This window comes from Sinocyclocheilus grahami, unplaced genomic scaffold (genome assembly GCF_001515645.1).
Source record: "Sinocyclocheilus grahami isolate Dianchi unplaced genomic scaffold, SAMN03320097.WGS_v1.1 scaffold24.1, whole genome shotgun sequence".
NCBI classification, from domain to species: Eukaryota; Metazoa; Chordata; class Actinopteri; order Cypriniformes; family Cyprinidae; genus Sinocyclocheilus; species Sinocyclocheilus grahami.
This window is the reverse complement of record NW_015505203.1, coordinates 3,524,633-3,538,175: the sequence shown is the minus strand read 5'-3', so window position 1 is coordinate 3,538,175 and position 13,543 is coordinate 3,524,633. Positions and strand designations below refer to the sequence as shown.

At 35.0% G+C, this 13,543-nt stretch overlaps 1 long non-coding RNA gene and 1 pseudogene across 1 annotated transcript in view; both read right to left on the bottom strand.

Moving 5' to 3' along the window:
- The window catches only part of LOC107562961 (uncharacterized), a 13,956-nt gene extending 6,156 nt beyond the window's left edge, over positions 1–7,800 (bottom strand). Inside the window, exons 1-2 of the long non-coding RNA XR_001606057.1 lie at positions 7,405–7,800; positions 7,228–7,306 (exon numbers count right to left, since the gene is read on the bottom strand). This is a non-coding gene — a long non-coding RNA (uncharacterized lncRNA). The remainder of the gene's footprint in view (positions 1–7,227; positions 7,307–7,404) is intronic.
- A 1,703-nt stretch (positions 7,801–9,503) lies between these two features.
- LOC107563267 (fumarylacetoacetase-like) overlaps positions 9,504–13,543 on the bottom strand; it is a 37,586-nt pseudogene continuing 33,546 nt past the window's right edge.

The window sequence follows — 13,543 nt, the reverse complement described above, 5'->3', positions numbered from 1 at the left end:
AGTGTTGGCTCCAGCCCCCGAGTCCGCTCCAGTGTCGGCTCCAGCCCCTGAGTCCGCTCCAGTGTTGGCTCCAGCCCCTGAGTCCGCTCCAGTGTCGGCTAAAGCCCCGGAGTCTGCTCCAGTGTCGGCTCCAGCCCCTGAGTCCACTCCTGAAAGGGGTCCAGTTCCCACGTCCAGACCGGGGAGGGCTCCAGACCCAAGTCAAGTCCGGGGAGGGCTCCTGTTCCAACGTCCAGCCCGGGGAGGGCTCCTGCTCCTACATCAGGACTACGGAGGGCCTCAGGGGCCCATATTTTACCCAAGGATTTTTTTCGGGGGGGGGGGGGGGGTTATAGGGATCCGATCGTAGAGGCCGGGCCGAGTGCCGAGGTCAGGCCCCCTGAGTTCCCTGCTCCGCCATGGGCCCCTGAACTGTCTGCTCCGACATGGCCCCCTGAGCTGCCTGCTCCGCCATGGCTTCCTAGTCTGTCTGCTCTGCCATGACTCCTTGAACTGCCTGATCTGCCATGGGTCCCGGAATGGGTACCGCTCTGGAGGCCAGCCATCCCTAGTAAGCCTGTCCTGAGGGGCCTCCAGAGCGCCCACCCTCCCTCCCTCCCCGTTGGATGTTGTGTGGCGCGTGGACGTGCCTTCGGGGAGGGGGGAGTAATGTCAGTTCTGTGTCTTGTGTTTTGCTCCCCCATGACCCAGTTTCTCCCGTGTTTTGATTTTTCATTGATTTCAGGTGTGTCCCAATTAGTTCCTTGTTATTTAAGCCCCGTGTTTTCCTTAGTCCTTCGTCCTGTCTTAAACGTCAACTCCATGTGCTACGTGTGTGTTCCTGCCTGTCCTGTGTTTCCCGTGGTTTGGATTAAATAAACTGTTATTATAGTAATTCTCCTACGTTCTCCTCGTTCCTCGCTCCAACGCAGTAGCAACCCTGACACCATGGCTGCATTTATTTGATCAAAAACACTGCAAAACAGGAAAACTATGTAATATTATGATTTAAAATAACTGTGTTCTATTTGAAAATATTTTAAAACGTTATTTATTTCTGTGATGCAAAGCTGATCATTATTCCAGTCTTCAGTGTCACATGATCCTTCAGAAATATGCAGATTTGCTTCTCAAGAAACATTTCTGATTATTATCAATGTTGAAAACTGCTGTCCTGCATGCTAAATAACATTGTAAATGTTTTTTGATCAATTTAATGTGTCTTTGATAAATAAAAGTATGAATAAAAACCTAAACTTTTGAACAGTAGTGAATATATGGATAATGTTTTGTATGGTATTACAGATTTCTCACTACTTTTAATTTTTAGTTACATTATTTTTATTTGATTCTGTTTTCTAACCATATAAAACGTAGAGAGATATTTAATATATAGGGATGTAAATAAACAACACAATTTAATAACTATTAATAAGATGTACAGTACATTCAATAATGCATTAATAAAAAGCTTAATTTTCTCTGAAAACAGAAACTGTTCTATCCATTGACAAAACTGTTGGTAGGTTTAGAAAATAACTGTTAATTGGCCAATTTTAGGCAATTTTAAAATCATTAGCATTGGTTGAAAGAATTGTGTCTATTTAAAATGAGTTTAGCTAGAGTTATGACCATTAATCACCAGTTTGTAGTTCTTTGACCATGTACACGCAGGAGCTAAATATGATTGTTGGTTTCTTAATTCTACAGTCATATTGACAAATGACTACTCTCTCAATCCACATGGGCGCTGAAAATCTTTCAAAAATGCAGCACGACTGGCCAAAGCGTTCAACTGATAAAATCAAACAATTGAAAAATAGCTCAGACAGAATGTAAAACCAATTAAATGAACGGTCCCTTTATACAGATTATCTGTGGAAATGTACTGAACCTAAAGTCCATTATGGATTCGTTCAGCCAGCTTAGTTTAGTGGACTTTCTGGCAGGCAGCAATTTACTTCTCTCTCCGTCTCCTCACCCACAGATAAGCAATCAGGATGGTAGCAGAGGCCCGGACTGATGCGGACAGACCGAAGCGATGGAGGAGACAACGCCAGACCCCGCTTTTGTTGACGTGGACCAGGGTCTGACCCTGGCGTGCATCGCCTTCCTCTGTCTGCTGCTGGTGGCAATGATCATCCGGTGTGCCAAAGTTATCATGGACCCCTACAGCGCCATTCCCACCTCCACCTGGGAGGAGCAGCACTTGGACGACTAGCAGATCACATTTTTCCCATGACCTCAGCAAATAAAAATGCACCTGCATTCAATCAAACCCTAACATAATGTTTCAACCAGTACACATATGTATGTGGGATATTTAAGCTGCTAGTCATCTTCTTGCATACAGCATCACTAGCTTTGATGACACCTGCATGGAAACGGAGTTGAATTCTTCCAAACCAACACTGTATTAAACAAGGCGGCATGAATCCCGAAATGAAGATTGATTTGACACCCATATCCTCTTTTTTGCTCCTGCTCTGGATGGGCTTCAGTAAAACAAAATCACTCCAAAACGAAGCACAAACCACCCTAAATCAGACAATTCCAACCAAACTAACCTGACGTTCTCACAACCAATGCATCCTGAATTTGTAGTTAAACAAGGCAGCAAATGTATATTTTTATATTTCATAATGATAAATGAGATACACATTCAAGTAAGGCACGGAAAACATATCTAGCTACGCAATTTTGTACGTAAACAAAGCTGCATTTTTAACATTGCCACAAGGGGTGCTATAGCTGTCTTCTTAATATCAATTTTCTTTTACACAGTCATGGTGGAGCAACAGATTATTGCCAGCATGTTTATTTATGGTTTATTGGCACAGTAATTTGCAGTTAACTCTATCGCCCCTTGAGTAGCACCACTGCAAATACAATATTTACAACGGGACTGCATACTTGCAATACATTATTCAAGCATTCACATTTACAGACTTGCACAAAGTATGATCTTAATTGTGACTATGTTTTGCAAGAAGACTGAAGGCCTTGTGGAAATGGCTAAAGATGAAAAACGCCATAAACTGTTGCATTCATCTTAACGTTGTCTTTACAAGAGCATCTGTCTCTTTCTTTTATCGGCTCTTATACAATCTGATCCCCTGATGTGGTTTGATCATGTTGTCCATGATCAATTGTACGCATTTGCAGAGAGCTATAGTCTGCATGATATCAAGTGCCTCAGCTGAAGTCATATAAATGAAGTCATGAATGAATGTATCCTTCATTCATGTGAACGACAAAACAACTAAATGCCAGTGTCCTGTCTGATGAGAAAATGCAAATGTGCAACATATCTGTTCCTAACCATAATAAAGATAATAGTAATTACACAACAGAGTCATCGAAACCATCCGTTCGAACTAATTCATTTGTCTACAATCATCCACTGATAGAAAGCCTCACTGACACAGCGAATCAAAGTTCTTATGCCTACAGAACATCTCAAATCCTTTACCTGTCAAGAAGGTCTTATCTCCGCAACCAGAAGTAATTTTTATTTTTTTAAAGGTAATGACAAAAAGCATTACATTGACAAATTGTCCGTGCTCTAAATTCAAAGACAGTAGTACTGAGGAGCTTGACGGCAAGTTATGATCACTTTCATTAAAAACAGATTTATGTTTTTCCTCGCATCACTCCCTCATTTATCTCATACACTCAGAGGAATCAGCGCTCAAAATGAGCCGATGATTCAGCACAGCAAAAGCATTTGTTGTCCATCATAAGAACCTCAAGTTCTCCTCCTCTCAACATGACTATTTATTTCTCACAGTGCAGCGCGATCGATCAACCCAAGAATACTTCAGCTTTTCATTTGCTGTTCAATTCATTTAAATGCTACAAATCATTTTCCTGGCAGTGTGGCCAACATTTTATTTAACTCTTATCAAGTTTTGCATTATAAATGGTTAAGAGGCTTTTTGAAAACAAACACTTTCTTTTAGTTAGTCAGTTATTTAGTTAGTCGTGCCAGAGTTTGTACAGTCTGAATACAAAGAGTACAAGAGCTGCATCATAAACTGGAGTGTCCTGATTTGAAATGCATCAGAAAGACATTATTACTACTCTAGGCCAGGTGGTTCATGATGCAAAGTAAATTTTTTAAATGATCAAGCAGCACTTTCAAGGGTTCAATTAGGTTCCGTATAATTATTTCAGTAAGAGTGCATTCACCTAACGGAATTATTAATCAAATGTAGCCCAGTGATGTTTTGCTCACCATTTTTTTTCGCAACAATGTTCAACTTCCAGTATGAAGCGAATGGAACATTAAACAATCAAATGAGTGGTTGTTTTTGTTTTGGGATTTGTACACACTGTACTTCCACACAGCAAAATCCCCAGAGTTAAATCAACTCTGCTCAGAGTACATATTGTCCCAATCTACAGAGTGTTAAAGTAACACTGAAGCAGAGTTACCACTGTTGAGGATTATGTGATACGTTTTCATGTCTAAAAGCCTGAGCTGTAGTTGTTCATCTTCAACATTGTTAACAGTGGGTTTTCTTTGATAATGCTCACTCATCAATTAAATAATTGCTTAATTATCCCATTAACTTTAACTCGGCTTCAGTGTTGTTACTTTAACACTCTGTAGATTGGGACAATATGTACTAGAGATATGTAGAGTTGATTTAACTCTGGGGAATTTGCCGTGTATGAGGGAACGTTTTGGCTAAGTAAAAAAAAAAACATTTTTATTACTTGAAATAAAATAAATGTCAACTGATATATAAAATAATGTAAAAATATTTAGATTTATATATTTATATATATACTAACTATTTCAGCTAGTCGACAAGGCAACATTTTTTAATTTTCTTTTAATCTTTTAGTTAACTTGAAGAGCTAAATAACTAAAACTAAAAAAATGTAAACTAATAAATAATAATAATAACTATAGACATATTTTAAAAAAACTAAAACTTTAACTTAAACTGCTACAACTATAAAATTAAAGTTAAAACAGGAGATATCATAAAATCTAATTCAAAACATTAACAAAAACTATAATAATACATAAGTGATATTGCAATAACACACATACACATTAGAATTTCAAAGGCTGCTCCATTTATGTTTTCTAACATCCAGTTTACTGTAACTTGATGTCAAGCTGACTTGGCTCTTTCCACACCCTCCAAACAGATCTGACAGATTCCCATCCATCAAACCCGCTGTCAGAGCTTTCTCTATAGTGCAGCTGAACTGATAGAGGTTTCTCAGACTGGCAGACTCCTTTTCTGCAACCTAATTCAGCTTATCTAACCCCTCCTCCGGTCATTCCTGTTCTGCAGAACCTTTTGAAGTCTAACCTTCAAAAAATGAATATGCTTGAATTGTAATTTAAGGATGTATTTCTGCGAAAGCATGTACCAGACTTTCAGAAATATACCTTGGTCAAACTCAGACATTTAACTTTCTTAATTATGATTTGATTATGTGTGAAATGGTGAGAAAATGAACAGGATTCCTAACAGGATGAAGTTAGGAGCTGAATTTGGCCATAATTGCTCTCTGAAAGAATGGGAGTTACATTAAGTGCATTTTTATATGTTTGTAACCATACTTTGGCATTATACATATTTCTGTAATTTCATCAAAAAGAAAATATTTCAAAGTGACACAATCCATCTACCACAAAACATCTCAGAATTCATCAAATTTATACTCTTTCGTACTTCTGTTTTCCCTCCAAAATGATGTTGCTTCCTTTTTGAGGCAGAATCTTCATAATATCTAAAACAATAATAATTAAAAAAATACGAAATGTGTTAATTGTTATAATTTTAATGATTTTATTTAACATTTTATTTCTGTTTTTTTTAACTTATTTTCATTTTATTTGATAAACATTTTATTTTATTTTTATTTATTGTTTTTATTATTTAAATAAATATATATGTATAAACTTTATTTCAGTTAGTTGACAAGGCAACATGTTTAATTTTTTATTTTTTTTAATACTTATTTTCATTTTATTTGATAAACATTTTATTATTATAATTTATTTGTATTAATTTTTTTTTTTTTCCTGTTTAGCCCAATGTACCCCCTGGCTGTATCTGCAAATTTCTACATTAAAATTAAAGGGACTGAGGACACAGGAAAGACCTATGAATTGGTTTTCCATTAAAACCCCAAAATATTAAACTGATATTGTGGTAAAATGTCATATCCATCTCTATACAATTGATAAAAACATGAAAATGTACTACATAGTGCATCCAAAACATGTCCAGTTTGCAGTATGTCACCAAGTATTTCATCTGTTAATAGTTGAATTATTTAATTTCCAATCAGTGTTAATGTGTTTACATCAGTGTTCAGGCATTTGTTTGAAAGCTCTGAGCTGCTAACTGAGCCTTCACACACACACACACACACACACACACACACACAGTATAACAGCACTGCCACACAACTCACACAAATCAATACTTCTATTAACTTTAGAGGCACAGTAACTTTGGGCTCATAATTCATGAGAGGCAGCTGGATAAAAGCTCTGAGCAGCACAAACTGAATTATGCTAACAGTAATGATGTGCTGCTGTTGAGGGCGATGCACACTAACGTACAAGAGACCAGGTCTCTTACGCTCACCAAAGCTGCATTTATTTAATCAAAAATACAGTAAAAACAGAAATATTGAGAAATATTATTACAATTTAAAACAACTATTTTTCATTTGAATATATTTTAAAATGTAATGTATTCCTGTGATGCAAAGCTGAATTTCCAGCATCATTATTCCAGTCGTCAGTGTCACATGATCCTTCAGAAATCATTTACCACAATATCAGTTTAATATTTTTGTGTTTTAACGGATAATGATAAATGTCTCTTTGTTAGTATCTGTGTAGACATGCTATTAGCACCTGTTTTTGGTCCGTGTTTTGAAATGCAGTGTGAGATAAAAATGTTTGCAATTTGCATATTTGCATTTATAATGTACCTCTGCATTGATTAAATGCATCTCCCATGGATTTCATTTATAACACTCTGATCTACAGACCTGAATGATTAAAGCAGTGCACACACACACACACACACACTCTGTGCTTAATAATCAACCCCACCTATGAAATTAAACAAACTAAAATTAAAATGGTACTAGCTAATCTGCTTAATTTGGTAGAAGGGATTCTGCCAGGGTTAATTATGTTAAACGGAGCTGACAGCACTACACTTTTATTGGTAGCACACACTGTATTCAGAGATTTATCACCTGCTTTTCTCCTTCAGTAAGCGGAAGGTCAAACGCTGGAGGTCCATCTGTGAGGCCGCCAAGATTCATGGATAAAAGTCTGATCACAGAGGGGGAGAAACACACAGTAAGAGGGAAAGCGAGATCCTTCCATCTCTGTCTGCAAACCAACACGAGCGCTCATACGTTCACACTTACGCTGAAGGAGTCGTGGATGGACCATCTGACCTCTGATGACTCAGTGACTCCCGGACGGCCCTCGTGATCTCCACCGCACGGCCCAAACGCTCCGCACCATCTGTTAGCAGCTCATAATATAGCTGAATACAAGATTCATTGCAGAGGAAGTCTTAATGGAAGAGTCTGTCATGACAACTTATTTAAAATAGGTATATTCCATATCATATATTTTATTTTTCAGTTTGAGTTGACGGTTTAAATTTGTCTCAGAGTATCCGTACCATCTGCCCTTACATAAATGCACTGTGGTGAAACATGATTAATGGTGATACCGTAAATACTCCAAATACCAAAGATAATTTAGTAAATATCATAGTTAAAAAAAAAACATAGTATTTCCATGATAAACATCCCAAAAATACCATGGTAAATGTGTGCAAAATCTGCAAAAAGCAAAACATAAAAATAAACAAATAGATAAATTAATTAATGTAAAAAACAACAAATAAAATCAAATAAAATTTAAATAAATCTAAGTAGTACCATGGAAGAGGTAACGTGCAGAAAAAAATGGTAGTAATGTGAAATTGTAAATAAAAAAAATACAAATTGCATAATAAATATATAGCTAAATACACATGAAAATAAATAAAAATGTACTTAGTGTATATCTATAAAAACCTGATATTTTCATGGTATTTTCCATAGTGCATGTGAGATGAAATAAAATTAGAAAATAAAATACAAACAAAAACAGAGTAGTACCATGGCATAAGTACACATCAATAAAACAATTATGTTGTAAAATAAAATAACATAAAATAGCAAAATAAAATAACATACAGGTCCAAAAAACCTTAGTACCCAAAAAGTGATTGTCATGGTACATGTCCAAAAATGGTATTACCATCATTCATAAAACTCTCGAAATTCTTCATTCAAATCACTAACCTGAAACAGCAACAACAGTGAATGTTCAATTGCATCAACAAGCATCTCTAATTACTGTTAAATCATCTTCCTGAGTGTAGGAGCGTCAGTTTATGATACACACACCAGGTCTGTTCAGTCTGAACCGGACGTCCTCCGTCAGTAATTACAACATCATTCACTTCACTCGAAGCTTTGAAAGGCTTGATAATCATGTGGTGATGTGAGACAAACCCACCATCACAGACAAAGAGCTCAAGCAGTGACCTGTCAGTCATTTTACCCGTTTGACAGTCTCTGACAGTCAGGCGCTGGAACTGCAAGAAATACTGCTGCAATCATACAGTTTCATAGATGATGCTGCTAGCAGCAACAACAAACATCTTGTTTATCACATGTCCATTTATAATATCATACAACATCATTTTGCTTATGTACAAAGTTTCAAGTTTCTTTTTGGTTCCGTTTTATCACCTTTGCAATGCTTTCTTCATCCTTCTCAATCCCAAAATGCACTGCAGTGAAATAAATAAAAATAACTAAATAAATAAAACAAACAAAAAACACAAAACAAAAAGGTATTAAAACACCATGGTAGCAAAATAAAATAAAAACACAAAAAGGTATTAAAACACCATGGTAGCAAAATAAAATAAAAAAATAAAAACACAAAAAGGTATTAAAACACCATGGTAGTAAAATAAAATAAAGTAACTAACTAAATAAAACAAACAAAAAAACAAAAAGGTATTAAAACACCATTGTAGCAAAATAAAATAAAATAAAATAAAATATAAGTAGTACCATAACATGCAGAATAAAACAGTAGTAGTAACGTGTCGGGGGAAAAAACATGTTGGTAAAATGTTAAATGTGCAAATAAAATAAAAAAAAATACAAATTGCATTATAAACGTACATGAAAATAAATTCATCCAAGATTAAGTGAGAGAAATTCTTATAAATATATTCATTCAATCAATACTGAAAAGCAAAAATGATTAATAATTAGAAATGTACTATTTTACACAATCTTTGTGGTGGTATGCAGTTTTATCATATCGCATTATTAGCTCAGCAACATGCAATGGCCAAACATTTTATGGACATAAAAAAATGATAATAAAATAATGAAATAAAAACATAATATTTTTTTAAAGCATGACTTAAAACGGTTTAAAAGCAATGAGTAACTTTATTGAATTATTTTTCAGTAACACAGAATGACAAAGCAATTCAAGTGTGTAATTTCTGCAAAAACTAGTTCAATTGCAGAAATTAATGACCGTTTTTAAGCATATGGAGGCCCATAATGATGCATTACTATTTTACCTACATATTTTCTGAAGATCACAAAGGTTATCTAAAGAAACACGTTCTTTTACATTTTCCTTCATATTTAATGATATTTTAATGACAATCCGATCAATCCAGATGGATAAAATCAGGTTCCACCCCACATTCTTATTTCTTATATCCTTTATTCTTATTGAATATCCAGAAATTATGAACGTAAAAAGTGTTTCACGTTATTTTGAAAAGACCTCTAAACAGGTTTAAACAGGCTGTGAATATTAGATCATGAATAATACTGTATTTGTTCATGGCTGTTGTGTCTGGCTTACAGGAGGGAAGGAGAGACAGACAGAGATGAGTGTCACTGTTGCAGGGCAGGAAGGATCTTCCCCTCACACAGACCGAACCCCACTCTATAGCCCCTGCCCTCACAATAACCTGCACAGAGAGAGACCAGTACCCTTATCACAGAGATCACATTTCCATCAACACACATCTCCGCAACATTAAACAAGCACACACAGACTCTAGAGGCCCACCTGAGAGCGTGACCTCGTCCCCGTCCTTCAGGAAGGTCCTTGTCTCTCCATCACCGAGGTCAATAGTCTTGGATCCCCTCCATGAGAGCTCCAGCATAGAGCCGAAACTCTCAGGATCCTTCATGCACACAAATACAGAGTCAGAACTATTTGTGACCCTGGAGCACAAAAGCAGTCTTAAGTCGCTGGGGTATATTTGCCAAAAATACATTGTATGGGTCAAAATTATTGATTTTTCTTTTATGCCAAAAATCATTAGGATATTAAGTAAAGATCATGTTCCATGAAGATACTTTGTAAATTTCCTACCGTAAATATATCAAAACTTAATTTTTGATTAGTAATATGCATGGCTAAGAACTTCATTCGGACAACTTTAAAGGCGATTTTCTCAATATTTAGATTTTTTTGCATCCTCAGATTCTATTTTTCAATAGTTATACAACTAGGCCAAATATTGTCCTATCCTAACAAACCATACATCAATGGAAAGCTTATTTATTCAGCTTTCAGATTGGTCCAGTGGTTTTGTGGTCCAGGGTCAAATTTAATACAGCTCTATACAGAAAAATGTTTGAGAAATTTGCTTTTTCAGGTAAATATGACAAAAATATATTTTAATATTTTAAAATATCGTTAAAATGAATAATGGTAATTACAATATTATTTACTCAAATTAACTGATTGAAATTATATAAAAATGTAAATATGTCTTCCAGTGCATTTATTTAAAATAATTACTAGAATTTTTTTTACAATTAATAATTAAAGTGAGTTATTCTATTGTTTACAGAATTTAACAGATTGAAATGAAATAAAAATAAATGTATTTACTTGCTTTTTAAAATTATTAATTATAGTTAAATGTAATAATTAAAGTTAATTATTATATTATTTACTGAATTTAACTGATTTAAATAATGTTAAAATATAAATGTGTGCTCCAGGGTATTTACCTAAATTAACTATTTATATTTTTATAATTAATAATTACAATTTAATACAGTTAATTATTATATAATTTACAGAACTTAACAGATAACAAAATTGTAAATGTTATTTTCTTAATTGTTTTTTTTATACAGAAGACAAACATTTCTTATTTGCAATATTTTATGATTATTATGAATCTTATTGATTGTAGTTGAAATTAATAATTTAAGTCTTCTAAATGTGTCTTCCAGTTTATTTACCTAATTTTTTTTATCTTTACTAATAACAATAATATCAAAATATAAATGTCTTCTATATATATTAGTGCTGTCAAACGATTAATCGCAATCCAAAATAAAAGTTTTTGTTTGCATAATGTGTATACTGTGTATATTTATTATGTATATATAAATAGACACATGCATATATATATTTAAGAAAAATATGTTATGTTTATATATTAAATATATATTGTATATAATATAAAATATAAGAATATAAATACATGTAAATATTTTCAAAATATATACTGTGTGTGTATTTATATATACATAAATATACACAGTACACAGATATATTATGTAAATAAAAACTTTTATTTTGGATGAGATTAATCACGATAAATCGTTTGACAGCACTAATATATATATATATATATATATATAAACTATTATTAATAATTACAGTTACATTTATTATATTATATTAATATTACTTATAATACATTTATCATATTTACAAAAATTAACATTGAATTACAATGAATTTAAAATATAAATGTGGATTCCATGATATTTACTTAAAGGGGTCATATGATGCTTTTTTTTAATTCTTTCAAAATAAATGTAAAGACAGAGCCCGTGAGTCTCGGACAGACACAGTGATGAAGCTGGTATGTGTTTGCAGTACACAAGCCACGGTTAAGACAGCTGACTCTACTGTGATGTGTGTTGCTCTCTCTCTTTCGCTCGCTTGCACGCACACCGCATCGCTCTCTCTCTCTCTCTCTCACACACACACACACACACACACGCGCGCACACACACACACACACACACACACACGATGCGTAAAACTCTGCATTTGAACAGTCAATAGCAAACACTTAAACTAATAACAAAACAGTAGCTGATTCAGAAGCGCCAGATTGTCATAGCAAAGTCAGAATGACCTCTTCTCCTAGGTTCACGAAACGGTCGTCCATAAAATGCATTGCTGTTCTGTTGTAAGTAATCTTAAAGATTCCTAAATGCATCTACTTTCGGAAGGCCAAATAAAGTGCTTTTGCTTTCGCCTAGAAACACACAGCGTCTCCCTGACATGGCTGCTTCAACACTAACTGCGGTTACTGAAACCACGCCTTCTTTCTTTGCGTGAACATTTGGGCGGCATTATGCAAATATTTCCACATAGTGAGGTAGATATGTGGGGGTGTGTTAGAACGAGCCGTTTTAGGGGGGCGTGGCAGAGTCTTAACTTTGATAAAGAATATCTCTTTGGTTTTGAGACTTTAGTCTTTACAACTTCAGGGATCTTATCTATGCACAATCAGCTTGTAACACTCCAAAGAGAAAGGACATCGCATCATATGAAATCGCATCATATGACCCCTTTAAAATTATTAAAAAAAATAAAATGATTCTTTTTTTAAGGTTTCAGAACTTATCCGACTCATTAGGCCTTGTTCTAAATCACAAGATCACAGAGTTTTCTTTAACATATTCTCTCTCTCTCACACACACCGGTCCGCTGATGGTGCCTGATGCCAGCAGGTCTGCCGGTCTGACGTTGCAGCCGTTGACTGTGTGGTGTGCCAGCTGCTGTTTCATGGACCAGTACATGTACTGAGAAGACACACAACACGTTACACATGCCTGCTGTCTGTTACTAAATGAGAAAATTGCTTTCTCTGCATGTGACGATACAGAAAGGCTGGAAATGGAATGAGTTTCTCCCAGAACCGATAACACAAGGAGCCCAACACAGAGACGGAGGGGAGTTTCACTAAGAATTAATAGCTTTGTTTATTTGCTCTGCACAGTCTGTGTTGTTTTAGTGCCTGATTCACTAATGGAATTATGCAAATTAGGTAATGGCGTGAAGTTGCAAATCTAAACCTGCACGGGGCAATTTGCGACGAGGCAAACAGACCACATATAAACAGCAAGAGTGTGTATTTATGCACAGAAAACAGCACAAAACTATTCCAGTGGGGATACAATAATCTCTATTAGGTTCAAAGTGTAATCAGAAAATACTTTTACATTTTTATTTGCCCCAAATTGTCAGTATTTTGTTGTTTCTTGTCCCAGTGTGACCAAACACTTACAATATTTTGGCCAGCAATTCTGCATAATTGTGTAGAGTATGTTTATCATTGCCTCTATGCAATCATAGATTTCTTTTTTTTTTTTTTTTTTTTTTTTATTCTTTTTGTCTCCACTTTGGTTTAAGCTGGGG